General features: G+C 40.7%; 1 protein-coding gene across 5 annotated transcripts in view; it reads left to right on the plus strand.

Annotated features, from left to right (window-relative positions):
- Positions 1-17,640, plus strand: part of CERS6 (ceramide synthase 6) — a 303,555-nt gene that overhangs the window by 107,631 nt on the left and 178,284 nt on the right. The window lies entirely within an intron of this gene.

Raw genomic sequence — 17,640 nt, forward strand, 5'->3', positions numbered from 1 at the left:
GTGTGTGTGTTTTGTGTATTCCTACGCTGCTTAGGTCAACTCAGTGCAGTTTTCTGCATTTACCTAGTGTTTCTGGCAGAGATATCACACATAAGCAAATGTGAAATTCATGCTATGCTCACCTAACATTGGAAATGTTCACAGTTTCACAACAAGCCTCATAGCAGGACTGATGATATAGGGTAGTGGTATATGGGGTGAGCTCTGGAGCCAGGCAGTGTGAGTTTGAGTCTTCTCTCTAATAAAAACCGTGGGGTATTTGGGAGAGCTGTATGGTCACCTTAAGCTTCAGTTTCTTTATCTGTGAAGTGAACATGTCAATAGTGCCTACCTCATAGGGTTGTTGTGAAGACTAAAAGAGTTAATATATGTGAAGTGTTTACAGAGGTGTCTTGCACGCAGTAAGGTAATAGTGAATCTTATCTACCTTCGACATTGTTGAATTGTCTGTTAGTCAAGTTGGTGTAACAAGAGCAGCAACGAATAGCTAGTAGTCTGTCACAACCAAGCACTGGTCATAGGGACATTCCCTAGCAGAGGTGGCTCTGGTGTTTGTCATTTGGGGAGGAGAGATCCAAGGAGATGCAAGGAGGGCAGTTTCTCAATTTAGAACAAAGCTCTTTTATTCTGTGGAACCCCAAGGAGACAGAAAACATGTGGGTTCACAGGGCTGTCAACTTGGGCTTTACTTACACATACAAAACAGATGCAAAACCCCTCTGAGTTCAGAGCCTCAGAGCCTTGGACTTGCTGCTGTGTAGCGACGTGACAGAAGTGGATGAGAAAAGGTGTCCTACTTCAGCAGGGAGCCATGCCCGCTGTGCCTCTAGAAGCCAAGGCTTTTGAAGCACCACATGAGAAATGTCAGAACACACAGTGAATATCTTTGAACCACAGAGATTTAAAATTTGCCCAGGCGATTCTGAGCACACAGCTTGTCTCTGCCAGGAGGGAGAGAAGAACAAAGCCTGGAACTCAGTGGTGCTGGCTTTAGTAAAGCCACCTCTGCTGAGGCCAGGACAGTCTGATCAGCCTTAGGAGGTCAGCATGGCTTCTGGGTACAGAAGTTCGCTGTTAAATGTAATATTTATTGGTTATTGCCTACGTGCAGGTGAAGGGGCTAAGGAGGCAATTGATCTTGAACAGATTTGAGGATGGAAATCAAATGTGCCTGGTTTATGTCCTGGCTCAAGCTATGCTACCCTTAGCAAGCAATTTAACTTTTCCAGATGCCTCTTCTGTAAAGGGGAAGTAACTCCTATTATAGGGTCATTCTAGGAATCAAATGAGAGGGTGTATGATGTACATCTCTGGCTCCCTTTCAACTGGGGTTGCAAAGTTTAGTCAGCATCAACGTCTGACCTTGTGGGACTCTCTAGGGTCAGTTGGTACTGCTTATTAGTAAAGTTGTTCAGTATCTTAGATAGGGAGCTGTAACCTGTAACACTTCCGTGATGTGGCTCCTTTCTAGGGCCGCTTCCTTGTTGCCCCAGCCATGGGGTTTTCTGGGTCCTGTACCTTAATTTGCCATCAGGAGAACTATATTTTAGGTTGAGAAGGAAGCACTTTGTTGCCTCCTCTTGAGACTCGAGTTTGGATTGCCCTCTCTTTTTCTCCTCTTTTGTTCTCCCTCCCTCCTTTGTACCACCTCCCACCTCCTGCTGTTACAGGGGCAGGTGCCTTCTGTTTCTTCCTGGCTATTCGCCCTTCTCTGCTTAGCTCATGGCGGCCGCATCCCTTGGCAAGACACAGACAAGAGGCTTAAAAGACTCCTCAACTGTTACTAATTTAACTGTAATTGTCTTAAAGTTGGTGTGATTCACATGACTCCTGATGTTTGAATATAACACCTAGTAATGTAAGGGGTGAATGTGGTTATGTGTGAGATGGTAAAGGTGGGGAGGGTAGCCACTTGGACAAAGCAACAGGATGCCTAGTCATTTCCCCTTTGGGAAGATTCGAGCAGTTCCAAGTGACTACTGGGGGACAAAGTCTTTGAGGTTTATTTATAGGCCTCCCCAAATCCAAATTTATAATCCAAATTGAATCTACCCAAGATTGGAGACTTAACTAAAAGCAATTAAGGCCAATTATTGTCATTTTAAATGCAAGTTGAGCTGTTGGCAGTGTCTATGAGGCTATCGTGATTTGGAAGAATTAAGTATTTTAGAAAAATCACTTTAAATTTGACCAGTAATTCTTATTCTGCCTGTGTATTTTCTTGTAGCAGTTGTCAGTGATGGGAGGCTGGATACTGCTCTTAGGGCTCCACTATGTAGAAAGTTAATGATACTGTTCTGCAGAGAATATGTTGTGAGTGAGACAATTGGTGCAGTGTCACCCACCTGGTGCATCATGATGCACAGGTCAAGGTTAGCAGCAGCATTGTCATTAAAGGTTAGTGTGTAAGTTTTGGCAATCTCACTTAATTCTGCAGGGTTCTGATAACTCCTGTACTCCCTTTATTTAGCCACAGATGTAATGAAATTGCATATTTTCATCTTAAATATGATATTATAAGAATAGATTTTCTTGCAGATATAGTGGACACTTAATGCTACTCAGTGAACTAGGCCCCGAGCAGGGAGGGGAAGGAGATGTTTACTGAGGTTATGTGATATTCCAGATGCTATACCTCACATCCGCCCTGTGTCATACGTTATGTATTAAAAGCTCTTCTTACTCCTGAAGAAACTGAAGCAAAGAGAGAGTAACTCACCTAGTGCCGCTCAGCCAGTAACAGAGCTGGGGTTTGCACCCAGGGTTGCCTGAATCCAGGGGCTTGTGTTATTTCAACTGCACAATGTTAGAGAAAGCTCAGGAACATTATATGTCGCCACATTCAGAGCAAATATGGAAAGGGGGCACTTTGGTGTTCTGTTTGCACATCATCGCCTCCTTTCTCTCTCCTTTTGCCTCCAGTTTATGAAAGACTGGGATTAAATTTAATTGCTTTCTTCTTGGCCCACTGATTGCACTTTTAGTCATTCTCTGCAACTGTACTTGGAGACTTATTTTCACTATTTGCATCTCTCTTTGCTATTAAACTGTCCGACACCTTGCCTTCTGACACTGTCTTATTCATCTTTTCATCCCCCACAGCTCAACACATTGCCTGGCGTTTTGTAAGACCCCAATAAATGTGTACTGTATGTATCAATTATTTGGCTTAGGGACTGGATTGAACTGCTAAGAACTAGGGAGCTAAATTTAATTGGAAGAAGTTCAAGTTTATTGTCTTTCAAATAGTCTCAGGGCAGATTGAGGTGGGGAGGGAGAAGGAAGGAAAGGCTTTCTGCAGGAGGTGACCCTGCTGAGTTTTTAAGGATGGTTACATTGGCCAGGTAGAGAAAGAAAGTGAGGGTGCCAAAGGCTGCTCCAGGGAGTCGACACTGCCTGAGGAGCTGGGGAACTGCAGTCAATATGATGGGTGAAAGGAAAGCCGAGAGGCAGGGGCAGCCCTATTCCCGGGCTAAGGCCGTGCGCATTTCTTCCCACCCACTCCTTTCTACCTGTCTAGGGCTCTCTGACCTTCTGCTCTAAAATGTCCTCACTTTGCCTGCTTTCACAAAAATCCCATGTTTACTAAATGATTGGTTCATTTCAGACTGGAACTGACTTTTGTTATCAGTGCCTCATACCAAGGTATGACTAAGTTTAAACCCTTTTATTGTTGTAGTTAAAAAAACTTGCTCGTAGAACATAAATCTCTCATTGGTAGATATGCAATAGAGATGATTTTGAGCAGGCATCTTCCTGTGTTCCTTGTGTGGTCTGTCCTCCAGCCTTGACCTTGACTTCTAAAGGGATAGTATAGTGCATAGAAATGGCATGATACCTCTCCCCTTTTCTTCACTACCCCCCATGCAAACATGCAGAAATTAGACATCCAAAGGAAAAAGAAAGAAAGCCAAATTAAATTATCTTCTCACTACTGGCTATACCAACTATGTCATATTTTACAGAAAAAAAAAATCAGTATAGGCGCCATGATAACTGGTAGTATACCATTAACTTAGCACTTTGCAATCAAGGTACAACATTAAAAAAAACCCCAAATTTGGATGTGCAGTGAAGAAGCATGAACATGCTTGTAGGCTTTTGGGGACAAGTGAATATTTGAATCAAGATTATCCAGAAAATCCAGAAAAAATCCACACACCTGCAGGACTTAATTCACTTCAATTTCCCAAAAGGTTACAGAGGGCCTTGTGTGGCAGTGGCTAGGTGCTGAGGGACTTTAAGTTAAAAAGGACAAAATTACTGTTCTCTGGGGCTCAGAGTTCAGGAGGGGAAAAAGGCACGGCAATTTAGAAGAGAGCTACAGGCACATCTAGCTCTCCCTGGGGACAGGGTTGAGTCATCGTACTGTAATGACACTTGTGGGTTAGCAAACCAGATTTGAGATAAACAAATCTAAGAATCAGTCACTATAGAGAGCTTCTTGTGAGTGTATCTTACGATGGATTTGGGGGACAGAATTATTATTGACATATGTAGGCTAAGTGGGTTATATCACAATTTTATTTGTGGAATTTTTATCTTTCAAAGGAACAGTATTTATCTACTGATGTCCATGGAATAGCAAATGACTAGCTTGTAATGGGATTCTGCCAGACCTTCCTTCAATGAAGCACATACCCATAAGCCTGTGTTTCTTATTGTTCCAGGTGCTAGGGGAGTCACTAAACGTGCAAAGTCCTTAGTTATGCTGGCCCCTATTTGGTGTCTCTTGTCCTTTGTCAAACCAGTTTTCATCCAGAGCCATCATTGATCTTTTTTTTTTTTTAGGGTTGCCAATTTTTATTTTGTCACGTAAGGATATTAAGTATACACATATGACCATTTATTAGTACAATGATTATGCCGGATTTAGGATATTTTAATAGATAAAAGTAATAATGTCAAAAATTGTATAATAACAGTTTCATTGTATTTGCAATGTGGTTTGCAGAATTCCAGCCCTAGCATCACAAAGCAGAGTACAGAGGGTGCATTTGAAGCTGAGTAACAATAACTCAATAACCAGCTCACTTGCTGGGTGTGGAGGAAACTTGATGAGCCCTAGTTGCTTTAGATTTAGGTCCCCAAATTTTGTACTCTAGGTGTGAGCATGAACTGGAGCTTGAAAACCTATCACAAGGACTCTGACTCAGTTTTGCTATCCCAATCGTTGAAAATTAAGTTGAACCCACAGTGCGAAGCACTTGGCAGCAGCAACTGTCAATCTCAGTGATCTTTCTTTTTGGTCACCCTTTCTTCTCTGTAGGTGGATGGGTGGGGGCAGGAATAGGTGAGGGCCTGCAGGGGGTAGGAACAGTGAAAGTGCTTTCTGCCTTATAGAATGTCCAACCCGGTGATCTGAAGATTGGGATACTGTTTGCAGAAAAATGGAAACCAAGTAAGACATTCTCAGTGTATGGGGAATGAGGTACATGCTGTGGTTTGGGAGATAAGGTATGAGAGGCTTAAACTTACACCTAGTTGATAGGCCCACACAGATCTCAATAAGTAGCACAATACAGAATTTCCTCCAAAGTTGTTCTTTATGTGTACTTTTCAATGGACACTCTTGTTTTTCTTTCTTTATTCATTGAGATGGTAGTTCTCATCTACTATTTTCTTTCCCATTATTGATTTTCATTGTGGAAATGTGTCCAACTTGAACGAATTTCAGTTCTAATTGATTCTAATTCTGAAATAGGACTTGAACCTGTGTGCATCATTTCCATTTGATTGATTCAAAGTAAAATCTTGTCTTATCTTGAATTGTGAAGTGTTACATGACTTTGGCTAAATCTCTGGTGTACTAAAATCTAAGAGCTTCTTTTGCTTCATGACTTTAAGTGTTCTTCTTTCTGTTTCTTCTCCATACTTATGTGGTTCAATAAACATTTTTTGAGCATTTACTACATGCTGGGTTCTGTATCAGATGTTAGATGGAAAAATAGGAACTCTTCCGTTAGTGGATAGATGACAGAATCTTTTTGTTTCACCCTCTAAACCTTAGTTCCCTTCTCTGTATGACAGGGCTAATAATCTTAAAAAATTGACAGAATTATTATAACAATTAAAAAAAACTTCTATAAAGCACCTAGGATGTTCCTAACACAGTGTAAGAGTTCAGAAAAATAGTTACTTTTGACCAATTTGAATTTCTGTGTTTTAGAGGCTGGCAAAATGAACTGAATTCCCCTACCTAGTCAAATAATATCATTCCAAGTTTGCTTAATACCCTAGGATACCACATTACCATCTATCATTTTATCTAGGCTTTATTTCTATTAAATCCCCAAATGCCTGAAGATGTAATTATTTGATAGATTTGATGAGATGACTTTTGTTGGAGGAACAAAAACTCATAATTTTAATTTCTTCTTTCCTCTCTTTAAAGAAAAGTTTCTTGGAGGTTGGAGTGAGAACATGGTTTTCTGGCTTTCTGACTTTTAAAGTGGCGTGTAATTTGAAACCACAATCCTTCACTTGTCTAGAACAGCAGGATAAAGCCCTTGTGGTAAAACTAGGAGGCTTATACCTTAGGCAAAGGGGCCGGAGCACATAGGAGCCAGCAGGCAGGGGGGTCTAGGGTCCAGCCCCACCTGCCTGTCTCTGCCACTTACCAACTCACCCAGCCTCAGTTTCTTGAAACTTAATATGGGTCAAAATAGTACATCAGATTTAAAATGGGGCCATAGAGTTGTTCTGAACATAGAAGGCACTCCCGCTTTGTAAGCACTTTAATAAATGTTGGCTGTTATCATACTAATGATCTTTAGTCATAGCTCTATAATTATCACCGAAGCAAAGCGAGACCTCCTCTGTGTGAACTTGCTTCTTGAACAAGTTTTAGCTTTTCCTAAGAATTTAGGGAGGACTTTTAAAAATCCATTCCTCTGTGGCTTGTCCTGCTAGGTGAGGGTGCTGTGCTTGTTTCTGCCCCTTGGCCTTTGCTCATGCTGTCACCAACCCCCCAACTCTACCACCCCTGTCTAGGATGCCTTTCCCTCTGCCTCATCCACTTGACAAATACCTGATCATCTGTTAAGGCTTAGTTCACCCTCATTCAGCAGACTGTGGGCATTTATTGAGTGACTAATTTATGCCAGGCTCTGTGCTTGGTGTCTGGTGGAGAACAGACCTGGAAACTAATTGTTATAACCTGGGTGGCCTTACCTGCTCTGTCACAAAGGCATCATACTCCCATTCTCTTTTTCCCAAGTAGAACTGGCAGTCCCCTCTTTTGTGTACCCCTTTAATAATAACAGTAATGGTGCATTGCTCTGACTTATATTTCTTTCTATGTGCTAGCCTACAAACTCCTTTAGGGCAAAGAGTCCGTCTTACCCTTCCTTGAAGACTCAGCACCTAGGACTAGGCCTGCATGCAGAAGGTGCCCAATAAGTGTTTTTAGAATGTGTGAACACGTGTTTTAGGGCTAATGACCTTCTAGAGATTGTTTGCCAAGTCTTTGTTTCATATATTGCCCAAATATATTTTGTGTGCCTACTGTATGCCAGGCAGTCCTGTAAGTGCTTGGGATATAGTTTATATTTCACTGAGGGAGGAGACAATAGACAAATAAGTCAAATACTGTATATAAGATATCAGTTGGTTCCAAGTGCTGTGGAGGAAAATAAAGCTGGAAAGAAAGATCAGGAGTGTGTGTTCGTGCATAGAGGCGTGAGTATGAGCATCTAGGGGTGGTTGCGAAGTCGTTCCTGAGAAGGCGGCATTGAACCAAGGCCTGAAGGAGGTGAGGGGACCTCATCCAAAGCAGAGGAGGAGCAATTGCAAATATGCTGAGAAAGACTGTACCTGGCCTGCGTGAGGTCAGGCCTGCCTGGGGTTGAGGGAGAGTGAGGAGGAGAGAAGTAGAAGGTGAGGTAAGGGGGTGGCCAGACTGTGCAGAGCTCTGTAGACCCCTAGAAAGACTTGATTTTGGTGTTTTTCTCTGAGAAAGGAACCCATTGGAGTGTTTTGAACTGAAGAGCAATGTGATCTGATGAACATTCTAACAGGTTCCCACTGGCTGCTGTGTTCACAATGGATTGTGGGAAGGTGAGAGCAGGCCCAGGAGACCAGGTGGGAAGCTGCTGCCATCATCCAGAGGAGAGTTGTTTTTTATTTTATTTATTTATTTATTTATTTGAGGAAGATTAGCCCTTAGCTAACTACTGCCAATCCTCCTGTTTTTTTGCTGAGGAAGACTGGTCCTGAGCTAACATCCATGTCCACCTTCCTCTGCTTTATATGTGGGATACCTACCACAGCATGGCTTTTGCCAAGCAGTGCCATGTCCGCACCCGGGATCTGAACTGGCAAACCCCAGGCTGCCGAGAAGCGGAACGTGTGAACTTAACCGCTGCGCCATTGGGCCGGCCCCCAGGTGAGAGTTCTTGGTGGCTTGAACTAAGGTGGTTGGTTGTAGTGGAAGTAATGAAAGGAGTTCAGGTTCAGGATTTTTCAAAACTTTAATTTTGAAAAATTTCAAACATATGAAAAAGGAAAACAGTTTAGTGAACACCCATTTATTCATCAACATTTTGACATATTTGCTTTATACCTTTTTTTGGCTGAACCATTTCAGAGTAAATTAAAGATGTCATAAGATTTTGTGTTTCAGCTTGAATCTCCAGGAAATAAGGATATTCTCCTGCATGAATAGAATACCATTATCATACCAAACTAATACATAGCTCATATTCAGATTTCCCCAATTGTCCTTCCTGGGACATCTTTTGTATCTATTTCTTTCCAGCTAGAATCCAGTCAAGATTCATTCATTATATTTGATTATGTCTCTTAAATCTCTCTCTTTCGTTTTAACTTTTTTATTTTGAAATAATTTTAAACTTACAGAAAGATTTCAAGAATCGTGTAAAGAAATCCTGTGTAAGCTTCGCCCAGATTTGCCAATTGTTGACGTTATGCTATCCTTACTTTAATATTCTTTCTGTATAAGTTTCAGATAAGCATTTATTTTGCAGATAGAGTAAACAGAATTTGCTGAGACACTGGTTGCGTTGTGTGAGAGAAAGTGAGGATTCAAGGATGACCTCCAGGTTTTTGGCCCGAGCAGTGTGAAGGAAGGAGTTGCCATTTACTGAATTGAGCAAGATGAGGGAGGAGCCGCTCCAGGAGCAAGCTTGGGCTCAACGTTGGTCCCGTCGAGTTTGAGATATCTATTAGATGCCCATGTAGGAGGGGTGTCATAGGCAGCTGGATATATGAATAGGGAGTTGAGGGACAAGGCTGCAGATATAAATGTGGCAATTGTCAGCAAAGAGGTGGTATTTAAAACCCTGAGACTGTGAGATCAGGAAGAAAATAAGGATAAGTAGAGAAAACATCTGAGGACTGAGCCTTGAGTTGTGCTGGTGTTAGAGGTGGCGGAGTTAAGAAGGAGCTAATGAAGGAGACTTCGAAGGAGGGACTAGTGGGTAGGAGGAAGCCAAGAGAAGAAGGTGTTAATAATCAACTGTGTCACGTCCTACTGATGGGTCATGTAAGTTGTGGACTGAGAAGTGACCGTTGGATGTGCTTGTTGGTGTCACAGACATCACTGGTGTCTTTGACGAGCAGTTTGGATGGAGTGCTGGGGGTGAAACCTCAATCTGAGGGCTCAAGAGAAAATAGGAGAAGAGAAATTGGAATATGGGGAACTCTCAAGCAGTTTCTTATCAAAGGGTGGTTTGGAGAAAGAGGGTAGTAATTGCAGGGGGAATGTGGAATTAAGCTTTTTTTTTTTAAGAAGGGTGAGGCCAGCCCCTTGGCACAGCGGTTAAGTGCGCACGTTCTGCTTTGGTGGCCCGGGGTTCTCAGGTTTGGATCCCGGGTGTACACATGGCACCGCTTGGCAAACTGTGCTGTGCTAGGCGTCCCACATATAAAGTAGAGGAAAATGGATGCGGATGTGAGCTCAGGGCCAGTCTTCCTCAGCAAAAAGAGGAGGATTGGCAGCAGTTGTTAGCTCAGGGCTAATCTTCCTCAAAAAAAAAAAAGTAAAAAAGAGAGAAATTATGGCATGTTTGTATGCTGATGGGAGTGATCCAGCAGAGAGGGAGAAATCGATGATGTGAGAGACGGGAGAGATGCCAAGAGCTGTATCCTTGCCTAGTCAGGAGGAGCTGGGATGTGGTGCACACATACCAGTTGCCTTAGATAGCAGTGTGGACAGTTCCTTCATGGTAACAGAAGGGAAGCCAGTGTTCCCGGGCCAGGATGCAGGTAGGTAGAGTCATGTTGCGAGCTCATGGCAAGTTAAGAGATTGCTTCTGTTGTCTCAGTGAAATAGGAAGCGCAGCGATCAGCAGACAGTAAGGAGGGAGGAGGAGGTTTTGGAATTTTCAGGAGAGAGGAGAAAGTGTGAAATTGCCTGGAAGTGTATTTATTAATTTCTCTGGATGGAGTGTGTTTATCAGCGTGTGGGGTGGCAGGCAGTGAGGGCATGGGACATCAGTAGGTTGCCTTTTCTATGAATGAAGTGTCAGTGGAGTGTGGTCACCCACAAGTCACCCTCTCCGATCCAAAAAGCTGCTGGGTTGGGCCATCCTTCCCAGTGCAGTGAACAGTTCCTTAAATTGAAAGCTTGGAAGCAGAGTTGGGAGCTTTAGGGCCCTGGCTCAGGGATTTGGTGCAGCTTTAGTGCAGACGTTTATCAGACCACGCTGTGGAACTGGTATTAACCAGTGTTATGGATTGAATGTTTGCGTCCCTCCAAATTCATATGTCAAAGCCCTTACCCGTGATGTGGTGGTATTTGGAGGTGGGGCCTTTGGGAGATAATTAGGTTTAGATGCGGCCCTGGGGTTGATGCCCCCATGATGACCTCAGTGCCCTTATCAGGAGGAAGAGACACCAGAGCTCACTCTCTCTGCTCACACAAAGAGCACACAGCTGCATGGTGGCCATCTGTGAGCCAGGAAGAGGGCCCTGAACAGGAACCGAATCTGCTGGCACCTTCATCTTGTACTCGCCAGCCTCCAGGACTGTGAGAAATAAATGTCTCTTGTTTAAGCCCCCTAGTCTGTGGCATTTTATTATAGGCGACTAGGATGACCAATAACCATTGACTCATTCTTCATCATTTCCACATTCATTGTTTGCAGGAGATATGACCAAAGAGAGGAAGGGCGAGTCACTGATGTCCTTCAGTCGGTCTGTAACTTTGGAGATACTGAGGGGACAAAAGTGAACCATACAGCCTATTTTGCATGTGGTTACCTTTATGGAAAATGTTCCCATCTTACTAAAGCACTAGTGAATCTCTGAGTTCATTCTCCTGTGAGCTGCTGAGGTAGTAAATTCTTGTTAAATTGCATGGTGTTCCATCCAAACTCCCTTCTGTCCTAAGAAATTCTGTACCACATGCTGAAGATTCTTAAGCTGCCACACGGATTTCTCATGAGCTTTGGGTGATTTGATGCATTAGATACTTTTATTTCATTTATACTCTTAATTTTAAGAAACACATCCAGATATGCCTGCAGCCAGCCAGCCAGCCAGTTTTCTAAATCTGGATATAAATAAGAGAGAAGAGGAAAAAAAAAAAAAGCAAGCAGCATTCCTTTATCTTTCCCAGTTTTTTCTCTTTCTGCTTGCACATTGTATCCTCATTAGCTGTTTTAGATTCAGGTTTCTCCCTTTTAAAATAAGGAATTCAGTAGGAAGACAATCAAATAAGCAGGCACAAAATGTAAGGGATGCATTTTCGTAAAATCCGAGGAGCGTAACTTTTTTGATGCATAGAAAGTAATCCTTTGCCTCTGATAATTATCTCAAATAAAATCCTTTTTTCCCCTAAAGTTATTAAATGTTTAATTAAATGTCTGCAAGATATAATTTAACAGCTTGACTCAAGTCAAAGATTCATATACTATACATAAAATAAAGTTTTAATAAGAACAAAGTAATTCTTCCAGTAATTTTAGCTTTTTACTATAGAAATTTTAACACATATACAAAAGAAGAATAGTGTAATGAATTTTCACGTATCCATCCTACGGCTTCAACAATGATGTACATTCTGCCATCTCCTTCTGATGATAATTCTTAAACTGAAAGTTATAAAAATTATTAAAAACTTAAAAAAATTTTTTAATGGGCAAAACGTTAATATGAGATGTGAGTACAAGATAATACGCTAATATCCTTTAGGGAGGAGCCTCCGCATTAGAGACCTAGGGCCTGCAAAGGTTTTTAAATGGCCCTGACCTTAGTTCTCATGGCCTCGGGTTCTCTGACACTTCTGGTTCAGTCCTTTCCTTGTGTGTTATGCTCTGATGATAACTAACTGCTCAGAGTTCTCTGCACATTCTGTGCTAGGGCCCTCCACACCCTATTTTTCCCTGCTTTTGACTCTCATTTCTTCACACTCCAGCTCAGGTGCTCTCTCCTCTGAGGTCTGTGCCGACCTCCCCCTGCCCCAACCCCTAGCCCTGACAGGTGTACCCACTTGGAGCTCCTGTTGGAGCCCAGCCTCTCCCCCTGTCTCTGCACTGGAGTGAAATCTAATCTGGTTCCGCTGCCCTGCAGGGCTCTCCATCATCTGCATCTTGGATGTCTACCTCTCTTACTTATCCCCTCTCCCCGCTTCTCTTATGCACTATGCTGCCATGACATCAACACCCTCTCTGCCAAGCTCATTCCTGCCTATAGGCCTTTGCACTTGCTGCCCCCTCTTTCTGGAATGTTCTGCCCTACATCTTTGTTTGGCTGGCTGGTGCTCCCCAGAGGTCCCCCCAAGAGCCCCTCCCCAATCACAACATTGCCTTTCCTCCCGAGAAGTAAACACGACATCATTTTTATGGTAATCATTTTCTTACTGTTATTTTCAGTCTTACCATTTATACATGTATTCCAAAACAACATAATTTAGCTTTATCTATTTTTGAGCTTAATGTAAATAGAATCCTACTGTATGTTTTCTTTTGTGCCTTGCCTCTTTGCTCAGCCGTGTGCTTCTAAGGTCTATCCATGCTGATCTGTGTATGTGTAACTGGCAGTAGTTCGTTTATGTTCACTGCTGTATGGTATTTCATTGTATAGACATATCACAAAACTGTATTTGTCTCTTCTACTATTGTTTTGTGTTTTGGTTGTTTCCAGTTTTGAACTGTCATAAGAAATAATGCTATGAATATTCTTGTCTACAACAGGGCACCCTGTTGTGAGTTTCTCTACTATGTAAGTAGGTGGAAAATTTGGGTGTAGACACTATAAATTAGTGTTCCAACTAGGACATTTTTGTGCAGGATAAGTGCTAGGCTTGACAGGACCCCAGGAAATAGGTATAAACTGGGATTATCCCCGGTGAACTGAGAGATGTGGACCTGCATTAGAAGTGTACTCACATCTTCAAACTTATGGATACAATTAATCTGTTTCCTAAAGGGATTGTACAAATTTCTACCCCTAATAGAAGTGTACCAGAGGCTCTCTTGCTTCACATTCTCGCCACACTTAGTATTTTCAAATTTCATATTGTTACCAATCTCGTTGTAGTTTTAATTTGCATTTCTCTCATTGATAATGAGACTGACTTGTGAAGTATCTGTTTAAATCTTCTTTTCTAATAAATATATTTGAAGATATAAACTTCTTTTTTAGCTTGGTTTTGGCTATATTCTACAATTTTTAATATTTGTATTGTATTACTATTTTACATAAAATATTTTCTATTTTCTAGCATAGTTTTTCTTTGACAATACTTATTTAGAAATGTGTTTTCGATTTCCAGATATGTGGGGATTTTCAAGATATTTTTAAATGACTTCTAGCTGATGGTAAACATCACCCTCTGTGTGGTCTTTCTCCTTAGAAGTTTGTTGAGATTGCTTTAAAATCCAGTATATGGCCAATGTTTATAAAGTTTCTGTGTATGCTTTAAAAAAATGTGAATATTGCAGTTGTGGTTATAGTGTTGTATTATTTCCACTTAGTGGAGATTTTTATCATGATCGTCAAATCTCCTGTGCTTTTGCTCATTTTTTTTTTCTGCTTATTCTGTCAGTTACTGAGGGAAAAATTTAAAATCTACACCACTATGATTATGGATTTTTCTTTTTTTTTTTGTAGTTCTGTCAATTATTACGCATTATAAATATTTTAGGCTATATTATTAGATATATGCACATTTTAAATTATAATCTTCCTGGTAAATTGAGTGTTTTATTAGTGTGAAGTGATTTGCATTATGTCTAATAGTGCTTTTTACCTTAAAGTCAATTTTGTCTCATATTAATATAGCTACACCAGTTTTATTTTAAGGGTTATTTGTATAGCATATATTTTTGCAAACTTTTATTTAACCCTTTAGTATTCTTGTGTTTTAGATTTGTTTCCTGTAGATAACATATGGTAGGATCTCGTTTTAATTCAGTTTGAAACATTTGTTCTTTTTCTTTCCACTGGAGCTTAGCTCATATACACTTGATATCTTCACTTTTAAAGGCTTTAAATCTCTGTCTTAGTTTATGCTTTCTATTGTTTTGTCTATTTTAAGTTTCTTTTTCTGTCCTTTCTTGACTTCTGGATTTATTATTATTATTATGATTCCTTTTTTCCTACTGGTTTTTAAATTATTGGCTCAATTTTTAAGTATTTGGTCATTACCTTAGAAATTACAATGGGTATACCTAAGTTATTAAAATTGAATGTTAATCAAACTTTTTTACCCTCCTCTCAGAAAAAAATGAGGTGTTTGGAATACTTTATCTCTGTGTACCCACTCCTGACTTATGTTATTTTTGTCATGCCTTTTTTTTTTTTTTTTAAAGATTTTGGTTTTCCTTTTTTTCCCCCCCAAAGTCCCCCAGTACATAGTTGTATATTTTAGTTGTGAGTCCTTCTAGTTGTGGCATGTGGGACGCCACCTCAGCATGGCCTGAGGAGTGGTGCCATGTCCGCACCCAGGATCCAAACCCGCGAAACCCTGGGCTGCTGAAGTGGAGCGCGCAAACTTAACCACTCAGCCACGGGGCCGGCCACCTGTCATGCCTTTTATTCTGTGGTTTTTTTTTTAACATCTTAATGACATTGTTAACCTTAAAGAACATACAGTTAATGTTCTTTTCGATTTGCACACATATTTACCATTTTTTTGTTCTTTATTCTTTTTTGTACTTAGACCTTCCAGTTGGAATCGCTTAATTCTTGTCTGAAGATCCTTGAGGCTTGCTAGACATGAAATCTCTTAGTTTTTGTTTTCTGAAAATGAATGTATTTTTCCCTCATTCTTGAAAGTTTTTTCTCTGAGTAGAGAATACTAGATAGGCAGTTATTTTCTGTCAGCACATTGATGATATCATTCCACTGTCTTCTTGCTTGCATTATTGCTGTAGAGAAGTAGGTGGGAAGTCTATCGCTCCTTTGAAGATAATGCCTTTTTTCCCCTCTGTATGCTTCAAAATTTTTTCTTAGTCTTTGTTTTTCTGTATTTTCGGTATGCTATGTATAAGTGTAGTTTCTTTTTTTTAATTTACTCTTCTCAAAAAATTATTCAATCTCAAGATTCTCTGGGCTTCTTAAATCAGAAGACTCTCAGCCATTACCTCTTCAAATATTGACTCTTTCTTATCCTATTTTCTTCATCCATAAATACAATTAAATATATTTTAGACCATCTCATCCTATCTTCCATGTATCTTCTCTTCCATGTTTTCCATTTTTTTGGTTTCTCTGGCTGTATACTAGATATCATCTGACCTAGCTTCTAAATCATGAATTCTCTTATTAACCCTTTCTAATTTATTATTTCCTTCTCCCCCTAGTTTTTAATTTGGTTGTAGTTTTTATTTGTACAAATTCTACAAATAAAACCCACTTGATCACTTTTTATAGTTTCCTACTCTCTGCACACACATTTTTACCTGGTCTTTTATTTCTTTATGTAGAGTAAGCACAGATGTTCTGTGATCTGTATTTGACAGTTCCAGTATTTGTGTTCTGTTACTGATTCTGATTCATGGTGCCTTTTTTCCCTTGTGTGCTTTAATTTTGTGCTACTCTTTGTTCTTAAAAAATATTGGGGTGATTCTTGAGGCCTAGGAAGAACAGGCCTTTCTCCAGAGAGTTTGTGCTTATGCTTCTGTCAAACATTTCCAGATACTCCCAGTCCAGGGTTGCCTTAAACCAAGTCCATGGTCTAAGATTACCAGGTCCACCAAGGCATAGTGAACTTAGGTTATAGTCATGGTTATGGATCTTTGACCACAACTTCTCATGGAATTGTTTTTCTTTTCTTTTCTTCTTCCATTCTTCTTAGTGCCAAGACAACCAGCCTTGCAGTTACCTAGAGTTAGGGGTAGGAATAGGGTTTCAGTGTGGTTCACACTGGTCCTATGGCTGTAATCCTTTGGGGTCCCAGCTTAACATGAGTACTGGTCCCCTCTGATATCCCCCAATTTGGGCCTTGATTCTTTCCCCTTTCCTCCAGGAGGCTGCCAAAACAGAAACCCAGGTTTACTGGCTGTGGCAGATGCCCTTGGGATGAAAAGAACTATGGTGCTCGACTTAGGTCTCTGGGTTTCCAGTTTCGCTTAGATTTTTTTCTCCTGATACCTTTTTACTACCTTGTCACTTCCGGTGTTTTTAGGGGTTTTTTTTTTTTTAATTGAGAAGTTTGGCAGGGTAGCAAGGGATTGGTCCGAATAGCCTAGCCTGCTATTTCTGGAAAAGGAAGTATTAAACAGACCTTAAATCTAATAAGTTATCATCTGCTGAAAAAAAATTATATGCTATGCATACAAAGAATTTGAATATGGTAAATAAAGGATTTTGAAAACTAGAATTTTCATACACTTTTATGTGATGTGTCATTTTATTACTGATGTGAAGTTAAACAAGGTCAGTTCAATACGACTCTCAATTTAACTGCAGCAATTTTCTAAAACTGCACACAACAACTTTCCTGATGAGCCAGTGAAATAGCCTTCTTTGCTAAGCACCCATGGTGTACAATTATGGTATTAGAGAGGTCTCGAGGGACATGGCCTTTCAAAGACATGGGACTATACAAATTTGCCTACATTGTTGTCTGGTGGCTATTAGGCAATACCTGACAAAGAGATTTTTGCCCAATATGCACCAGACAACAATGTATTCAAGGCTTGCTCTTACTAAGTTATGCACAGACAAATGTAAATTTAATCAAATTTAGCTGGTTTGGGGAATGCTGATTATATGCAGCACAGATTGATCAATTTGGTTTTGTTAAGCAGAAAATCTCTCTTAGAGGATGGGAATCTTGAGTGAAGTTTTGAACCTTAGGAATGTATGTTAGTGACAGTGTGGCATGTGAATTGGTAGAGACTGGGAGGGAGGTAGAGACAGGTACAAACAAGTATGGACGGGGACCAACAAGCGTGTTCTTTTGACAAGGATGGAGACTCCACCAGGTAAGTGTTGGGAAATGCGCCAGCTAAGAAAGATGTGAGAGAACGAAACACTTTAGTTCTGACATTCAAGAACAGCCCCGACTCTGTTTGGATGGGGGCAAAGCCCAACAGAAGCTAGTTTTTCAGCCAAACACAGAGTCTGCTCAGCCTTCTTTGCTTCTCTCCTGTTTATTTTCTCTTTTAACTTTGGGGAAAGGGCTGCAGTTTAACTACATACAGTGAACTGAGAGCTCCTGGGTGGCCT

Source organism: Equus przewalskii, chromosome 17, assembly GCF_037783145.1.
Source record: "Equus przewalskii isolate Varuska chromosome 17, EquPr2, whole genome shotgun sequence".
NCBI lineage: Eukaryota > Metazoa > Chordata > Mammalia > Perissodactyla > Equidae > Equus > Equus przewalskii.